Below are 16,218 nucleotides of genomic sequence, written 5' to 3'. Positions count from 1 at the left end.
TTATTTATTGGGGATCGGTTATAGAATTGATCCATATGCAATTTGTATTGATTCTCCAGTTGCAAGTATAAACTTATGGTGCATGCATGTGACTACAGGTGCAGTATAGGGCTACAAGAATGGTTAATTTGGTTGTGAAATATATTAGGAGTTAGAGTGATACATGCCATTGTTGAAAAACATGTGACAGTTGAAAAAAAAAAGGGAGGGGGTAGTTTGATTGTTAGCTTCCTATATCAGTACCCTTTCCCTTTTTTGAAAACTTTAAGAACAAAAAAAAGTATAGTGGCTTTCAATGAAAGAAAAGCCTTTGCTGGTTACGATTATTGTATGACTATCACATTCATTTGTTGATAATATATGTCTTTTCATTTTTTGGTTTGGTATAAGATGCACTAACACAACAATATTTAAAATTATGCAGGGAAGTGCTGAAAACAGTTTCGTTCACAATAATGATCAGTAATCATGAAGTTTTATATTTTGTAATGAAGTGTAAAGGAAGTAGATAATGTAACCCATGTTGGAATTGTAATTCATGTATTAGGAAACTGCTAGTGGATGAGACTTTGATTTTTGGTATTGAGTAATTACCCAAATCAGTCCCTGAGGATTTCAGAATCGGACATTTTAGTCCCCAAGGAAAATTAATACACAGATTAATCCCCAAGGTTTTACTCCGGCAGACAAATCAGTCCCCAGTTCATTTTCCGACAGTGTAATTACCCAGATCAGTCCCCAGAGATTTTAAAAACGGACATTTTAGTCCCGAAGAAAAACTAATGTACAAATCAATCCCCAACGTTTCTCTCTGTTAGACATAATAGTCCCCTGTCCAAAAATAAAATAAAATTAAATAATTATTATTATTAATTGCACAATAATATTGTACTATATTTTTTGTATTTTTTGGACAAAAATAATGATAAATTTATTTATTAAATTCTTATATATATAGTGTCAATAATAATAATAATAATAATATAATAATAATAATAATAATAAAATAATAATAAAATTAGTAGAGATTATTTTACAAGAAATTTAAAGTTAAAACCATTTGATATTTTTGTATTTAATATAATCAAAAGATATTCTTGGTAAAAAAAATATATATATGTTTGTATTAAAAAATATGTATTAAAAGAAAATATTTTAATTTGGATTAATATTAAATACATATTTTTTTAATACAAACATTTTTTTAAAATATTACATTTTGATTATATTAAATAAAAATATCAAATAGTTTTAACCTTGAATTTCTTGTAAAATAATCTCTAATAGTTTTATTTATTATTATTATTATTATTGAGTGACTATATATATATATATATATATATATATATATATATATATTATATTAATATATATATATATATATATATATATATATATATAAGAATCTAATGAATAATTATTATTTTTATCTAAAAAATACAAAAAATCATGGTATAATTATTATGTAATTAATAATAATAGTACATCTTTTAATTATATTAAATACAAAAATATCAAATGATTTTAATTAATAATAATAATAATCAAAAATTATTAGAGATTATTTTATAAGAAATTCAAGGTTAAAACTATTTGATATTTTTATATTTATATAATCAAAAGATGTAATATTTTAAAAAATGTTTGTATTAAAAAATATGTATTTAATATTAATCCAAATTAAAATATTTTCTTTTAATACATATTTTTTAATACAAACATATATATTTTTTTTACATACGCCGTCTTTTGATTATATTAAATACAAACATATCAAATGATTTTAACTTTAAATTTCTTGTAAAATAATCTCTAGTAATTTTATTATTATTATTATTATTATTATTGAGTGAATATATATATATATATATATATATATATATATATATATATATGAATTTAATGAACAAATTTATCATTATTTTTGTCCAAAAAATACAAAAAATATAGTACAATATTATTGTGTAATTAATAATAATAATTATTTTATTTTATTTTATTTTTGGACAGGGGACTATTATGTCTAACAGAGAGAAACGTTGGGGATTGATTTGTACATTAGTTTTTCTTGGGGACTAAAATGTCCGTTTTTAAAATCTCTGGGGACTGATCTGGGTAATTACACTGCCGGAAAATGAACTGGGGACTGATTTGTCTGCCGGAGTAAAACCTTGGGGATTAATCTGTGTATTAATTTTTCTTGGGGACTAAAATGTCCGATTCTGAAATCCTCAGGGACTGATTTGGGTAATTACTCTTTGGTATTTTGTTAGAGTATAACATGTGATCAAACACTTTTTTTGTGACAAGTTTATGAAGCAAGGATTAGTTGATTTAAAATTAGTAGTCATCTTTTAAATTTTAAAATTATCTATGACTTTGTAAGATTTATAAAAAAAGAGTGCCAATAGGTACTGAACTATTTTACAGCCACTCTTTAAAAGGGTGGCCATAGTGTACAGCAGCAATCAATAGCCATGCTTTATAATCATTGCTGTAATTTAGTTCATAACCTATTGGCACGCTTTTAAAGTGTAGCTGATGAGTGGATATTTTATACACTTTTTGGGGGTAATTTCATGTAGTTTTTAGTATGTTATAGTTAGTTTTTAGTATATTTTTATTAGTTTTTAGGCAAAATTCATATTTTTGGACTTTACTATGAGTTCGTGTGTTTTTCTGTGATTTCAGGTATTTTCTGGCAGAAATTGAGGGATCTGAGCAAAAATCTGATTCAGGCTGAAAAAAGATTGCTGATGCTGTTGGATTCTGACCTCCCTGCACTTGAAATAGATTTTCTGGAGCTACCGAAGTCCAATTGGTGCACTCTCAATTGCGTTGGAAAGTAGACATCCAAGGCTTTCTAGCAATATATAATAGTTTATACTTTGCTTGAAGATAAACGACATAAACTGGCGTTTAACGCCAGTTCCATGTTCCATTCTAGCGTTAAACGGCAGAATCAGGCTACAAGTTGGAGTTAAACGCCCAAAATAGGTTACAATCTGGTGTTTAACTCCAGAAACAGCCCAGGCACATGAAAAGCTCAAGTCTCAGCCCCAGCACACACCAAGTGGGCCCTAGAAGTGGATTTTTGCACTATATATCTCAGTTTACTCATTTTCTGTAAACCTAGGTTGCTAGTTTAGTATTTAAACAACTTTTAGAGATTTATTTTGTATCTCATGACATTTTTTAGATCTGAACTTTGTACTTTTTGACGGCATGAGTCTCTAAACTCCATTGTTGGGGGTGAGGAGCTCTGCTGTGTCTCGAAGAATTAATGCAATTATTTCTATTTTCTATTCAAACACGCTTGTTTCTATCTAAGATATTCATTCGCACTTCAATGTGAAAAAGGTGATGATCCGTGACACTCATCACCATTCTCAACCTATGAACGCATGCATGACAACCACCTCTGTTCTACCTTCGATTGAATGAATATTCTTGGATTCCTTAATCAGAATCTTCGTGGTATAAGCTAGAATCCATTGGCAGTATTCTTGAGAATCCGAAAAGTCTATACCTTGTCTGTGGTATTCTGAGTAGGATTCAGGGATTGAATGACTGTGATGAGCTTCAAACTTACAAGGGTTGGGTGTAGTAACAGACGCAAAAGGGTCAATGGATCCTATTCCAGCATGAGTGAGAACCGACAAATGATTAGCCATACGGTGACAGTGCACCTGGACCATTTTCACTGAGAGAACGGATGGTAGCCATTGACAACGGTGATCCACCAACACACAGCTTGCCATAGGAGGAACCTTGCGTGCGTGAAGAAAAAGACAGGGGGAAAGTAGAGATTCAAAAGACAAAGCATCTCCAAAGCTTCAATATATTCTCCATTACTGCATAACAAGTATTATTTAATCCATGCTTTTTATTTACTACCAATCAAAACTGAGAATTATTATTATCCTGACTAAGAGTTACATGATAACCATAGCTTGCTTCAAACCAACAATCTCCGTGGGATTCGACCCTTACTCACGTAAGGTATTACATGGACGACCAAGTGCACTTGCTGGTTAGTAGTACGAGTTGTGAAAAGTGTGATTTACAATTTCGTGCACCAAGTTTTTGGCGCCGTTGCCGGGGATTGTTTGAGTTTGAACAACTGACGGTGAATCTTGTTGCTTAGATTAGGAAAATTTTGTCTTTTGGGTCAGAGTCTTTTATTTTCTTTTCAAAAATTTTTCAAAAATATTATTTTTCTTTATTAATTTTGAGTTTTTCTGTGAGTTTAGTGTCATGTTTTAAGTTTGGTGTCAATTGCATGCTTTTCTTTATCTTTCAATTTTCGAATTACATGTTTTGTTTTGCTTTAAAAATACTTCTTTTAAAACACGCTAAATTTATAGCTCAGTTGGTTAGAGCATTGTGCTTCTGTTCTTGGTAATTGGGTATCTTCCTTTTAAAACTTTTTCAAAAATAATTTTTCTTTGATTAAATCTTGTGCCAAACTTTAAGTTTGGTGTTCTCTTGTCAATTTTTCTTTAATTTTCGAAAATTTTATTTTTGTTTTCTAAAAATTTTAAGTTTGGTGTTCTTGCCTTTGTTCTTGTTGTTCTTGTGAGTCTTCAAGGTGTTATTGAGTCTTCTTTGTGTTTTGATCTTAAAATTTTTAAGTTTGGTGTGCCTTGGTGTTTTCCCTCCAAAATTTTCGAAAACAAGAAGCATTGGATCTAAAAATTTTAAGTCTTGTGTCTTTTGTGTGTTTTTCTCTTTTATAATAAAATTCAAAATTCAAAAAAAAAATATATCTTTTCCTTTAATTATTCATAAATTTTCGAATCCCTTGGGTTGACTTGGTCAAAATTTTTCAAATCATATCCTTTTAAGATTTTTAAAATCATATCTTTTTCAAAAATATCCTAACTACTTTCTCTCTCCTCCTATTTTCGAAAATCTTCATAAAATTTTTTCAAATCTTCTTTTATTATTATTATTTTATTTTTTTATTTTACTATTTCGAAAAAAATATATATATAAATAAATAAATAAATATAAAATAAAATTTTTATCTACATCATCTCCCTTACTCCATCATGGATCTAAGTAGAAATGAACAGTCCAGAAGGACTCTGGGGTCATATGCTAACCCCACTACTGCTTCATATGGGAGTAGTATCTGTATACCCTTCATCGGAGTCAGTAGTGTTGAGTTGAATCTTCAGCTCATTATCATGGTGCAGCAAAGTTGCCAGTATTCCGGTCTTCCACAGAAAGAATCTACAGAGTTTCTGGCACAGTTCTTACAAATTGCTGACACAGTACATGATAAGAAAGTAGATCAGGATGTCTACATATTATTACTGTTTCTATTTGTTGTAAAAGACCAAGCTAAGAGGTGGTTAAATAACCAAACTAAGGCTAGCATAAGGACATGGAAACAGTTGTCAGAAAAATTCCTGAATCAATATTTCCCTCCAAAACGGATGATACAGCTAAGGCTAAACATCCAAGGCTTTAAACAAGGAGATAATGAATCTCTTTATGATGCCTGGGAGAGATACAGAGAGATGCTAAGAAAATGCCCCTCTGAAATATTTTCAGAGTGGGTGCAGTTAGACATCTTCTATTATGGGCTTACAGAGAAAGCTCAGATGTCTTTGGACCACTCAGCTGGTGGATTGACGTTAAGATTTTTTGCTAGTAAAGAATTTGTAAAAATATAGTCGCGTTGTGAGTATAGATTCTAAACCAACAGAAAATCCCTTCGTACAAACATTTGGTTGTCACAAGTAACAAATCCCTGATAAAATTGATAACCGAAGTATTTAAACATCGGATCGTCTTCTCAAGGAATTGCAGGGAGGTGTTCCTATTATTGGTTATGCAAAGGTATATTTTGGGATTTTGAAAAGGGTTGAACAAGTAATTTAATTGACAAGAAAAATAAATAAATAACTATAAAATAAACTCTTGGCAAGATATGAGAAATTAGAAGTCCTATCCTAGTTATCCTTATCAGGTGTGATGAGAATTGGGTTTTAATCCCACTTAGTTAACCTTTACTAAAGCAAAGGAAAGTCAAGTGGACTAATTAGTTTGATCCTCAAGTCCTAGTCAATCCCTGTAGGAAGACTAGCTTTAGAGCGATCTAGATCAATTAGAATCTGCCAATTTCAACCACTGCTGAGTTTGACAACTCAAGAGTTACCAATTAATCAACCAAAGCCAAAAGGAAATAAAATCTACTTGAATGAAAATAATTTAGATAGAGCCCAAGCATCAATAACATAAATTAGAGAAAACAATCATAAGTCTGAAATACCTCAAATTATATTAATTAAAGAAAATCATAACATGAATGTCATTAAGCCAAATTGGCAACATATATAATTAAAAAATAAGAGAAGTCAAAATAAAGGAATATTAAACCTGGAGCTCAGAAGAATTGTAAGTTGAAATAATAATAAATCCTAAATCCTTTAAGAGGAATCCTAATCCTAAATCCTAATAGAGAGGAGAGAACCTCTCTCTCTAAAAACTACATCTAAATTGTGAAAAATGTGAGTTATGATTGAATGATTCATTCTGCTCCACTCCCAGCCTCTAATATGTGTTTTCTGGGCCGAGAATTAGGTCAAAAACAGCCCAAAAGTCACTCCCAGCGCTTTCTGGTCCGTACAGGTCACGGCAAGGTGACGCGGAGGCGTCATCCATGCGTTTGCGTGGAATGAGATTCGCAGATGCGACGCATCATCGTGGAGCGCATGTTCGCGTCGCCTATCTGTATGGCCACTATGGCAAATATATATCAAATTGAATCCCAGACGTTAGCTTTCCAACGCAACTGGAACCGCGTCATTTGGACCTCTGTAGCTCAAGTAATGATCGTTTTAGTGTGAGAGGGTCAGGCTGACAGCTTTGCAATTCCTTCAACTTCTTGTATTCCTTCCACTTTTGCATGCTTCCTTTCCATCCTCTGAGCCATTCCTGCCCTGTAGTCTCTTAAATCACTTAACACACATATCAAGGCATCGAATGGTAATAAAGGATAATTAAATTTAATATTTTTAAAGCATAGAAAGCATGTTTTCACATATATCATATCATAAGGAAGGAATTGTGCAAATAGTATGAATAAGTGTGCAAAGGCTTGATAAAAACCACTCAATTGAGCACAAGATAAACCATAAAATAGTGGTTTATCAATCTCCCCACACTTAAATATTAGCATGTCCTCATGCTAAGCTCAAGAGAAGCTATAAAGGAATGAAGAGGAATCCTAAAATGTATGAAATGCAACCTATCTATATGAATGCAAAAATGTTTCTATCTACTTGGTTAAGAGTAAGCAAGTTCTTTAAGAATAATATGAATCAATTCCACTAATTCAAATTATACAATGAAAGACAAGTAAACTTGTAAGAAGATAGCTTATGAAAGCAGGGAACATAGAATCAAGCGTTGAACCCTCACTGGTAGTGTATAGCACTCTGACTTCTCTCAAGTGTATAGGGTAATTCACTCTACTCTTCTCTAGTCATGCTTTCTAAACTTTGTTCTTCATCTAGCCAATCAACAAGTATTTAATGTACCAATGCAAACATCATGAGGTCTTTTCAAGGTTGTAATGGGGCCAAGGCAAGGGTGAGGATATATGTATGGCTAAGTGAGCTATAAATTGAATCCTTGACTAACATAAGCTCTCACATAAACACACACACACTCTATATAACTTCTTAAATCACGCCTAGCTACCCATAATTTCCACTTTTGTATCACATACTCATGTACCAAACTTTTGATATTTCTTTACTTTTATCACATGTGCATTGATCTTTCTATTAAAGCTTAACATTGGGGTAATTTTGTCCCCTTATTTATTGAAAATTTTTTTTTAATCATAAAAATAAACATAACATTGTCAATGCACATGGATTTTTTTATTATTTTTTTTATTTTGGTTTTTCATGAGTAAGTTCCCAAATTCCCAATATTTAAATAAATTAGAAACATGATACATTCCCTTATTAACCTATGTTCCCACAGTTTTTCCACACTTAGTTGATACACAATCTCTATCTTAAGCTAACCAAAGATTCAATTGGGATATTTAATTTATTTTTTTGCTTAAGGCTAGTGATGTGGTTATAGAACAGAAGGGGATTAAAAAGCTCAAAGTGGCTAACAAAGGTAATTTAAAGGGTAGGCTTATTTGGGATAAGTGAGCTAAAACAAGTAATGGCCTCAATCATATGCAAGCATGTAAATACACTAAATATTGGACATATAGATTGGAACAAAGTAAAGATTGCAATAATAGAGAAGAAAACACAAAAGAATAAAATATTTATGGTTAAATAATGTAACCATGTAATTAAGCTCAAATCTCACAGGTTGTGTGTTCTTTGGCTCAAAAATCATGCTCCAAATACAACTTCAAACAAATTTAACACATAGAAATTTTTAATTTTTAATTTAAATTAGTGAAATATTATAAAATAAAGTCTTGAAAAGAAATTTATTACTTCAACCAAGTGGTGGTAAAATATGCACAAAATCTAACTATAATGCAATCAAACATGCAAATGCAAGAACTAACTACAGAGAAGTTTAAACATTGGTGTTGAGTCAGAAAATAACTAACCCGCGGAAGTCGGTATCGACCTCCCACACTTAAAGGTTGCACCGCCCTCGGTGCATGCAAAGCTGTGTAGATGGATGGGGGTTGTGATTTCTCAGCTGGTGCTCTTTTTGTTCCTTTCCTTGCCGGTGGTTTGGGAGTAGCTTTCTTTTCACCCTTCTTGGTGGCCATCCTGAAAAGGGAAAAAATAAGTAACTTTAAAACTAAGGGTTAGAGCAAGGAAGATGATAGTATAAGTGATAATCAATGCACGGTAAAGAAGGATGTTGTTAACACATGGTCATGACTACATGTGAAAAGGTCATCAATGAAAATATAGCAAGTGCATGTAATGGCAATTAGATGCAAGATGTTTATTGGCATGCCTGGAAAAGGCATGAGTAGCATAGATCAAGCACTAAATGTCCAAGTTAGATTATCATCTCTTTCAAACTAATAAGCTGTTTGTATTGACAATTATATTTAATTAATAAAACATAAAAGGGTTTTTTGAAAAGCAGGCATTAGAGTAGTAGAATAGAATAATTTAAAATAATGCACAATGCCATACGGGCTTTTTCACAAACACTTAGCATGTATGGTAAATATGTTATTGAAAGTATTGAATTTTGAACATGCAAGTGACCTTAAAAATAATTAATAATTGTCAAACAATTCCTAATTAATCCACATCAAAATATAGAAAATAATGATCCAAATAAATTTCCAACACCAATTAAAAGAAAAAGAAAGAAAAAGAAAGTAAGGAAGAAAGAAATAAGAAGGGAAAGAAAAGATTTAGATTTGGGGAAAAAAAGATGAAATATTTGGCTGATTTAGATAAGCTGTGCGGCGCAAGCGACGCGGACGCGTGGGGGACGCGGTCGCACAACTTGCGCTTAAATTAATCGACGCGGTCGCGTCGGTCACGCGGACGCGTGACGCATTTTGTGCAACTGACACGAGGGCAGCCTCGTGCTCGCACAGCTCTCTGTTCAAAAATTCATTATTGCCAAATTCTAGGGTGACGCGGTCGCGTGATCGACGCGATCGCGTGAGTGGCCATTATAGGGATGTGACGCGGACGCGTCAGCCATCCATCCGCATGGTAGGGCTTGTGCGTTCAGCACCAATCCAGTACCACTCCAGCACAACTTTTGGTCGTGCATCCTTTCTTACGTCGAATTTCAGGTCACGTGTCTGCGTGGGTGATGCGGACGCGTGGGTGGCATGTTTCCCATGGGACGCGGACGCGTCAGCGACACGGTCACGTGGGATAATTTGTGCCAAAGGCACGCCTCCAGCCACACTCCTACGTGACTCTCTATTTGATATATTATTCTCTCTGAGCTACCTGCGACGCGGTCGCGTCAGCGACGCTGTCGCGTCGCGTGCTCTCCCTTTCTCTTCTCTTTTTTTTTTCTAACATGGAAAAATGCAGAATGCAATGCAAATGCGGATGTTATGAAAAATTCCAGGTTTAATAGAAAAAAGTAAACTTAAAAAACAAATAAAACAAAATAGAATTAAATTGAAAAAGAACGACCATACCATGGTGGGTTGTCTCCCACCTAGCACTTTTAGTTAAAGTCCTTAAGTTGGATATTTGGTGAGCTCCCTGTTATGGTGGCTTATGTTTGTACTGATCCAGGAATCCCCACCAGTGTTTGGAATGCCAACAGCCTCTGGGGTCCCAAACAAGGCGTAGAAAGCCTTCAAGTAAGTTAAAGCAAGTGACAAGGCATTGCCACAATAAATTCCGGGGTCCCAAACCTTGCTTTTGCACCCGTCTTCTTGTTGATCCTTAGTGTTCCAACCGGGTGGTAGGCAATCTGAATTCTCACTAAAGCGGCCAAACAACTTCCTAGACCCATTCAGTTAAGCTTTACACCAACCTTTGCGTTTAAATTTTGAGCATACAACCATGTTGAACCTTGTAGGACCACTGCTACCACGGACCATCTTCCTCTTACTCTTGATGCCACAAAGAGCTCTAAGTTGACCATCCGTCTCCAGTAGCCCATATTCAAGTGGAATTAGAAAGCTAAGGGATATGAATTTTACCCACTTGAATGTTGTGTTGGACGGTAATGGCTTTGGGGGAGAGGTCTCCAACAGCTTTGGCAGGGCGATTTCAAGCTCAATTCCCTTGTGCTCTTCCCTAACAACTTTCACCTCTTTGCAAGCTTCTTCAATTTCAACCCCTTCCTCTTGGTAGCTTTCTTCCACTTCAATCTTTTCTTCATTGCTTACCAAGAGCATGGGAGGTTGTGCTTTTTCTTCTTGAATCTCCATCTCTTGATCAACCTCTTCCAAGTCTTCAACCATGATATGCCTTGGAGGTTGTACACCCTCCTCAACAACAAATTCAAACTCCTTAGAAGAGGGTTCTGTGACTTGAGGTTCCCGTGGAGGTTCTGCATCTTCTAAATTTTCAACCACTTCTTCCTCTGCAACTATTATGGCTTTCTCCACTTGTTCGAGTACAAAGTCTTGCTCCTTATTGTCCACTGGAGTTTCTAGTGTCTCCCTCATGCTACATTCTTCATTGGATTCTCCACATGGGGCCATGGGAGTCTGTTGGATGTCTGAACGTCTGGAAGATAATTCATTTATTGCTTGCTCCAGTTGATGAAGGGTTGCATGAAATTGATCTACTGTTTCCTTGAAATGATCCCTTGACTCTTGTTCCTCCTTGACGATTACCTTTCCATGACAACTCCCTTCAATTACTCTTTCATCTTCAAGGGTCTCTTTTACCTTCATCTTTAGTGCCTCCTCTAGCTCCTTATGAAGTATGGATTCACGAAGATGATCCTCTCTCTCTTGTTCCATGTCAATAGTATCAGTGGGATCATGTTGCTTTTGGATTGATGGATGTTGGTGCTCTTCCATGGATGGTGGTGATGGGATGGGTGGATCATTATGTGGTTGAGATGGAAATGCATTAGAGCTTGAAGGTTGAATATTGGGGATATTTGGTGGTCCGATTTGGGCAGCGAGAGCTTGTATAGCAGAGTTTAGATCGGCAAATGCTTTCTCCATGGAGGTTTGGGGTGGATAGGAGGGTTCATTTGTTGGGAGAAAAGGTTCATAACACGGAGGTGGTTCCTCTTGATAAGGATATGGAGATGGTGTATATTGAGGTGGTGGTTCTGGGTATGGTTCATATGGTGGTTGGTGTGGTGGACAAGGGTTGGGGTCATATGGAAGTGAATGGTGGAAAGGGACTTGTGAGTGTGGTGGTTCAAAGCTATGATGAGGAGGTGGTTCATTGGCATATGATGGGGCTTGTTGGTAACTACAAGGGGGTCCACCATATCTATCATCTTGGTATGCATTATAGAATGGTCTTCGTCCATGATATCTTGGAAGGTGTTGTCGCCTAAAGGGTTGATCATATCCTCTTGGCTCCGTCCATCTTTGATTACTTTGAACTTGATGCATATTCCTGTTATAGCTTTCTCTTCCTGCAACATAGTTGTAACTAGACTCATAGCCAAAGGGGTGAGAGTTCATAGTAGAAGGAGAAAATAGAAACAAAAACTAACAAAAAGAAAATATTTTGAAAAAGATATGATTTTTGAAAAAGATAGGATAAGATTTTGAAAAAGATATGATTTTTGAAAAAAAAAAAGATAAGATAAGATTTTGAAAAAGATATGATTTTTTTATTTTTGAAAAAGATTTGAAATTTGATTTTGAAATAAGATAAGATAAGATAAAAATTTTAAAATAAAAATCTGAAAATTTTTTTTTGGAAAATATTTACAATAACCAATAATAAGGCACACGTTTGCAATTCCCCGGCAACGGCGCCATTTTGATGTGAAGATTTTTTGCTAGTAAAGAATTTGTAAAAATATAGTCGCGTTGTGAGTATAGATTCTAAACCAACAGAAAATCTCTTCGTGCAAACATTTGGTTGTCACAAGTAACAAACCCTTGATAAAATTGATAACCGAAGTATTTAAACCTCGGGTCGTCTTCTCAAGGAATTGCAGGGAGGTGTTCCTATTATTGGTTATGCAAAGGTATATTTTGGGATTTTGAAAAGGGTTGAACAAGTAATTTAATTGACAAGAAAAATAAATAAATAACTATAAAATAAACTCTTGGCAAGATATGAGAAATTGGATGTCCTATCCTAGTTATCCTTATCAGGTGTGATGAGAATTGGGATTTAATCCCACTTAGTTAACCTTTACTAAATCAAAGGAAAGTCAAGTGGACTAATTAGTTTGATCCTCAAGTCCTAGTCAATCCCTGTGGGAAGACTAGCTTTAGAGCGATCTAGATCAATTAGAATCTGCCAATTTCAACCACTGCTGAGTTTGACAACTCAAGAGTTACCAATTAATCAACCAAAGCCAAAAGGGAATAAAATCTACTTCAATGAAAATAATTTGGATAGAGCCCAAGCATCAATAACATAAATTAGAGAAAACAATCATAAGTCTAAAATATCTCAAATTATATTAATTAAAGAAAACATAACATGAATGTCATTAAGCCAAATTGGCAACATATATAATTAAAAATAAGAGAAGTCAAAATAAAGGAATATTAAACCTAGAGCTCAGAAGAATTGTAAGTTGAAATAATAATAAATCCTAAATCCTTTAAGAGGAATCCTAATCCTAAATCCTAAGAGAGAGGAGAGAATCTCTCTCTCTAAAAACTACATCTAAATTATGAAAAATGTGAGTTATGATTGAATGATTCATTCTGCTCCACTCCCAGCCTCTAATCTGTGTTTTCTGGGCCGAGAATTGGGTCAAAAACAGCCCAGAAGTCACTCCCAGTGCTTTCTGGTCCGTACAGGTCGCGGCAAGGTGACGCGGAGGCGTCATCCACGCGTTTGCGTGGAATGAGATTCGCAGATGCGACGCATCCGCGTGGAGCGCGCATTCGCGTCATCTATCTGTACGGCCACTATAGCAAATTATATATCAAATCGAAGCCCGGGACGTTAGCTTTCCAACACAACTAGAACCGTGTCATTTGGACCTCTGTATCTCAGGTTATGATCGTTTTAGCGTGAGAGGGTCAGGCTGACAACTTTGCAGTGTCTTCAACTTCTTGTATTCCTTCAACCAGCAATTAGATTTTCTAACAAAACAGCTAGCCGAATTCAAGGAGATACTACAAGTCACAAGAATGGCTAATATGAATATGGAAGTATAGTTGAAGCAAACAGAACAACAATTATCAAAAAAAAAATAACAGAAGAGTGCCAAGCAGTTCAATTAAGAAGTGGAAAAATATTAAATACCTCACTTCAAGGCAGCAGGAAGCCAAGAAATGAACAAATTGCTATCCAAAATCCCTCTGAGGATAGTAAGAGCCTAGAGAGGAATAATTCTGGCCCTCAAACGCCAGAAAAGGGCGGAGAGCTGGCATTAAACGCCCAACCCATGCTCAGTTCTGGTGTTCAAATGACACAAACAGGCAAGGAGTTGGCATTAAACGCCCAAGGAAAGCTTAGTTCTAGCGTTCAAACGCCAGAAATAGGTAAGGAGTTGGCGTCCAACGCCGATCCAGCTTCCAACCCTGGCATTCAAACGCCAGTGGGGGATCAGACACATACAAGTGCTGATAGCAACCTCTCTAAAAAGGCTTCTCCAACCACATCTGTAGGAAATAAACCTGCAGCAACTAAGGTTGAGGAATACAAAGTCAAAATGCCTTATCCTCAGAAACTTCGCCAAGCGGAACAGGATAAGCAATTTGCCCGCTTTGCAGAGGCACTTGAGCAAATACCCTCTTATGCTAAGTTCATGAAAGAGATCTTAAGTCATAAGAAGCATTGGAGAGAAACTGAAAAAGTTTACCTCACTGAAGAATACAATGCAGTCATTCTGAAAAGCTTACCAGAGAAGCTTAAAGATCCCGAAAGCTTCATGATACCATGCACATTAGAGGGTACTTGTACCATGAAAGCTCTATGTGATCTTGGAGCAAGTATCAACCTAATACCTGCATCCACTATCAAAACGCTTGGTTTGACTGAAGAAGTCAAACTAACCCGGATATGTCTCCAACTTGCTGATGGCTCCATTAAATACCCATCAGGCGTGATTTAAGACATGATTGTCAAGGTTGGGCTATTTGCCTTTCCCACTGACTTTGTGGTTTTGGAAATGGAGGAGCACATGAGTGCAACTCTCATTCTAGGAAGACCTTTCCTAGCTACTGGACGAACCCTCATTGATGTCCAAAAAGGGGAATTAACACTGAGAGTCAATGAGGACGAGTTTAAGTTGAATGTTGTCAAAGCTATGCAGCATCCAGACACCTTAAACGACTGCATGAGCATTGATATTATTGACTCTCTGGTGGAAGAGGTCAATATGACTGAGAGTCTCAAATCAGAGCTAGAGGATATCTTTAAAGATGTTCAGCCTGATCTGGAAGAACCAGAGAGAATAATAGAACCTTTGAAAATCCTTCAAGAAGAAGAGAAACCTCCTAAACCCGAGCTCAAACCATTACCACCATCCCTGAAATATGCATTTCTGGGAGAAGGTGACACTTTTCCTATAATCATAAGCTCTACCTTAGAGCCACAGGAAGAGGAAGCACTAATTCAAGTGCTGAGGACACACAAGACAGCTCTTGGGTGGTCCATCAGTGATCTTAAGGGTATTAGCCCAGCCAGATGCATGCACAAGATCCTATTGGAGAATGACGCTAAGCCAGTGGTTCAACCACAGAGGCGGCTGAATCCAGCCATGAAGGAGGTGGTGCAGAAGGAGGTCACTAAATTACTAGAGGCTGGGATTATTTATACTGTTTCTAATAGCCCCTGGGTAAGCCCTGTCCAAGTCGTCCCTAAGAAGGGTGGCATGACAGTGGTTCATAATGAGAAAAATGAACTGGTTCCTACAAGAACATTTACAGGGTGGCGTATGTGTATTGATTACAGAAGGCTCAATACAGCTACCAGAAAGGATCATTTTCCTTTACCATTCATAGACCAGATGCTAGAAAGACTAGCAGGTCATGATTACTATTGCTTTCTGAATGGATATTCAGGTTATAATTAAATTGCAGTAGATTCCCAGGATCAAGAAAAAATAGCATTCACATGTCCATCTGAAGTATTTGCATACAGAAAGATGTCATTTGGTCTGTGCAATGCACCTGCAACCTTTCAAAGGTGCATGCTCTCTATTTTCTCTGATATGGTGGAAAATTTTCTGGAAGCCTTCATGGATGACTTTTCAGTATTTGGAAACTCATTTAGCTCCTGTCTTGACCATCTAGCACTTGTTCTAAAGATTTGCCAAGAGACTAACCTGTTTTTAAACTGGGAGAAATGTCACTTTATGGTGACTGAAGGAATTGTCCTTGGACACAAAATTTCAAACAAGGGAATAGACGTGGATCAAGCTAAGGTAGGGGTAATTGAAAAATTACCACACCTGCCAATGTTAAGGCAATCAGAAGCTTTCTGGGACATGCAGGATTCTATAAGAGGTTTATAAAAGATTTTTCAAAAATTGCAAAACCTCTGAGTAATCTGCTAGCTGCTGACACGCCATTTATCTTTGATAAGGAGTGTCTGCAGGCGTTTGAGACTCTGAAAGCTAAGCTGGTCACAGCACCAGTTATCTCTGCACCAGAATGGATAT

Source organism: Arachis stenosperma, chromosome 4 (assembly GCF_014773155.1).
Source record: "Arachis stenosperma cultivar V10309 chromosome 4, arast.V10309.gnm1.PFL2, whole genome shotgun sequence".
In the NCBI taxonomy this organism is placed as follows: Eukaryota; Viridiplantae; Streptophyta; class Magnoliopsida; order Fabales; family Fabaceae; genus Arachis; species Arachis stenosperma.
This window is presented reverse-complemented; position numbering follows the sequence as displayed.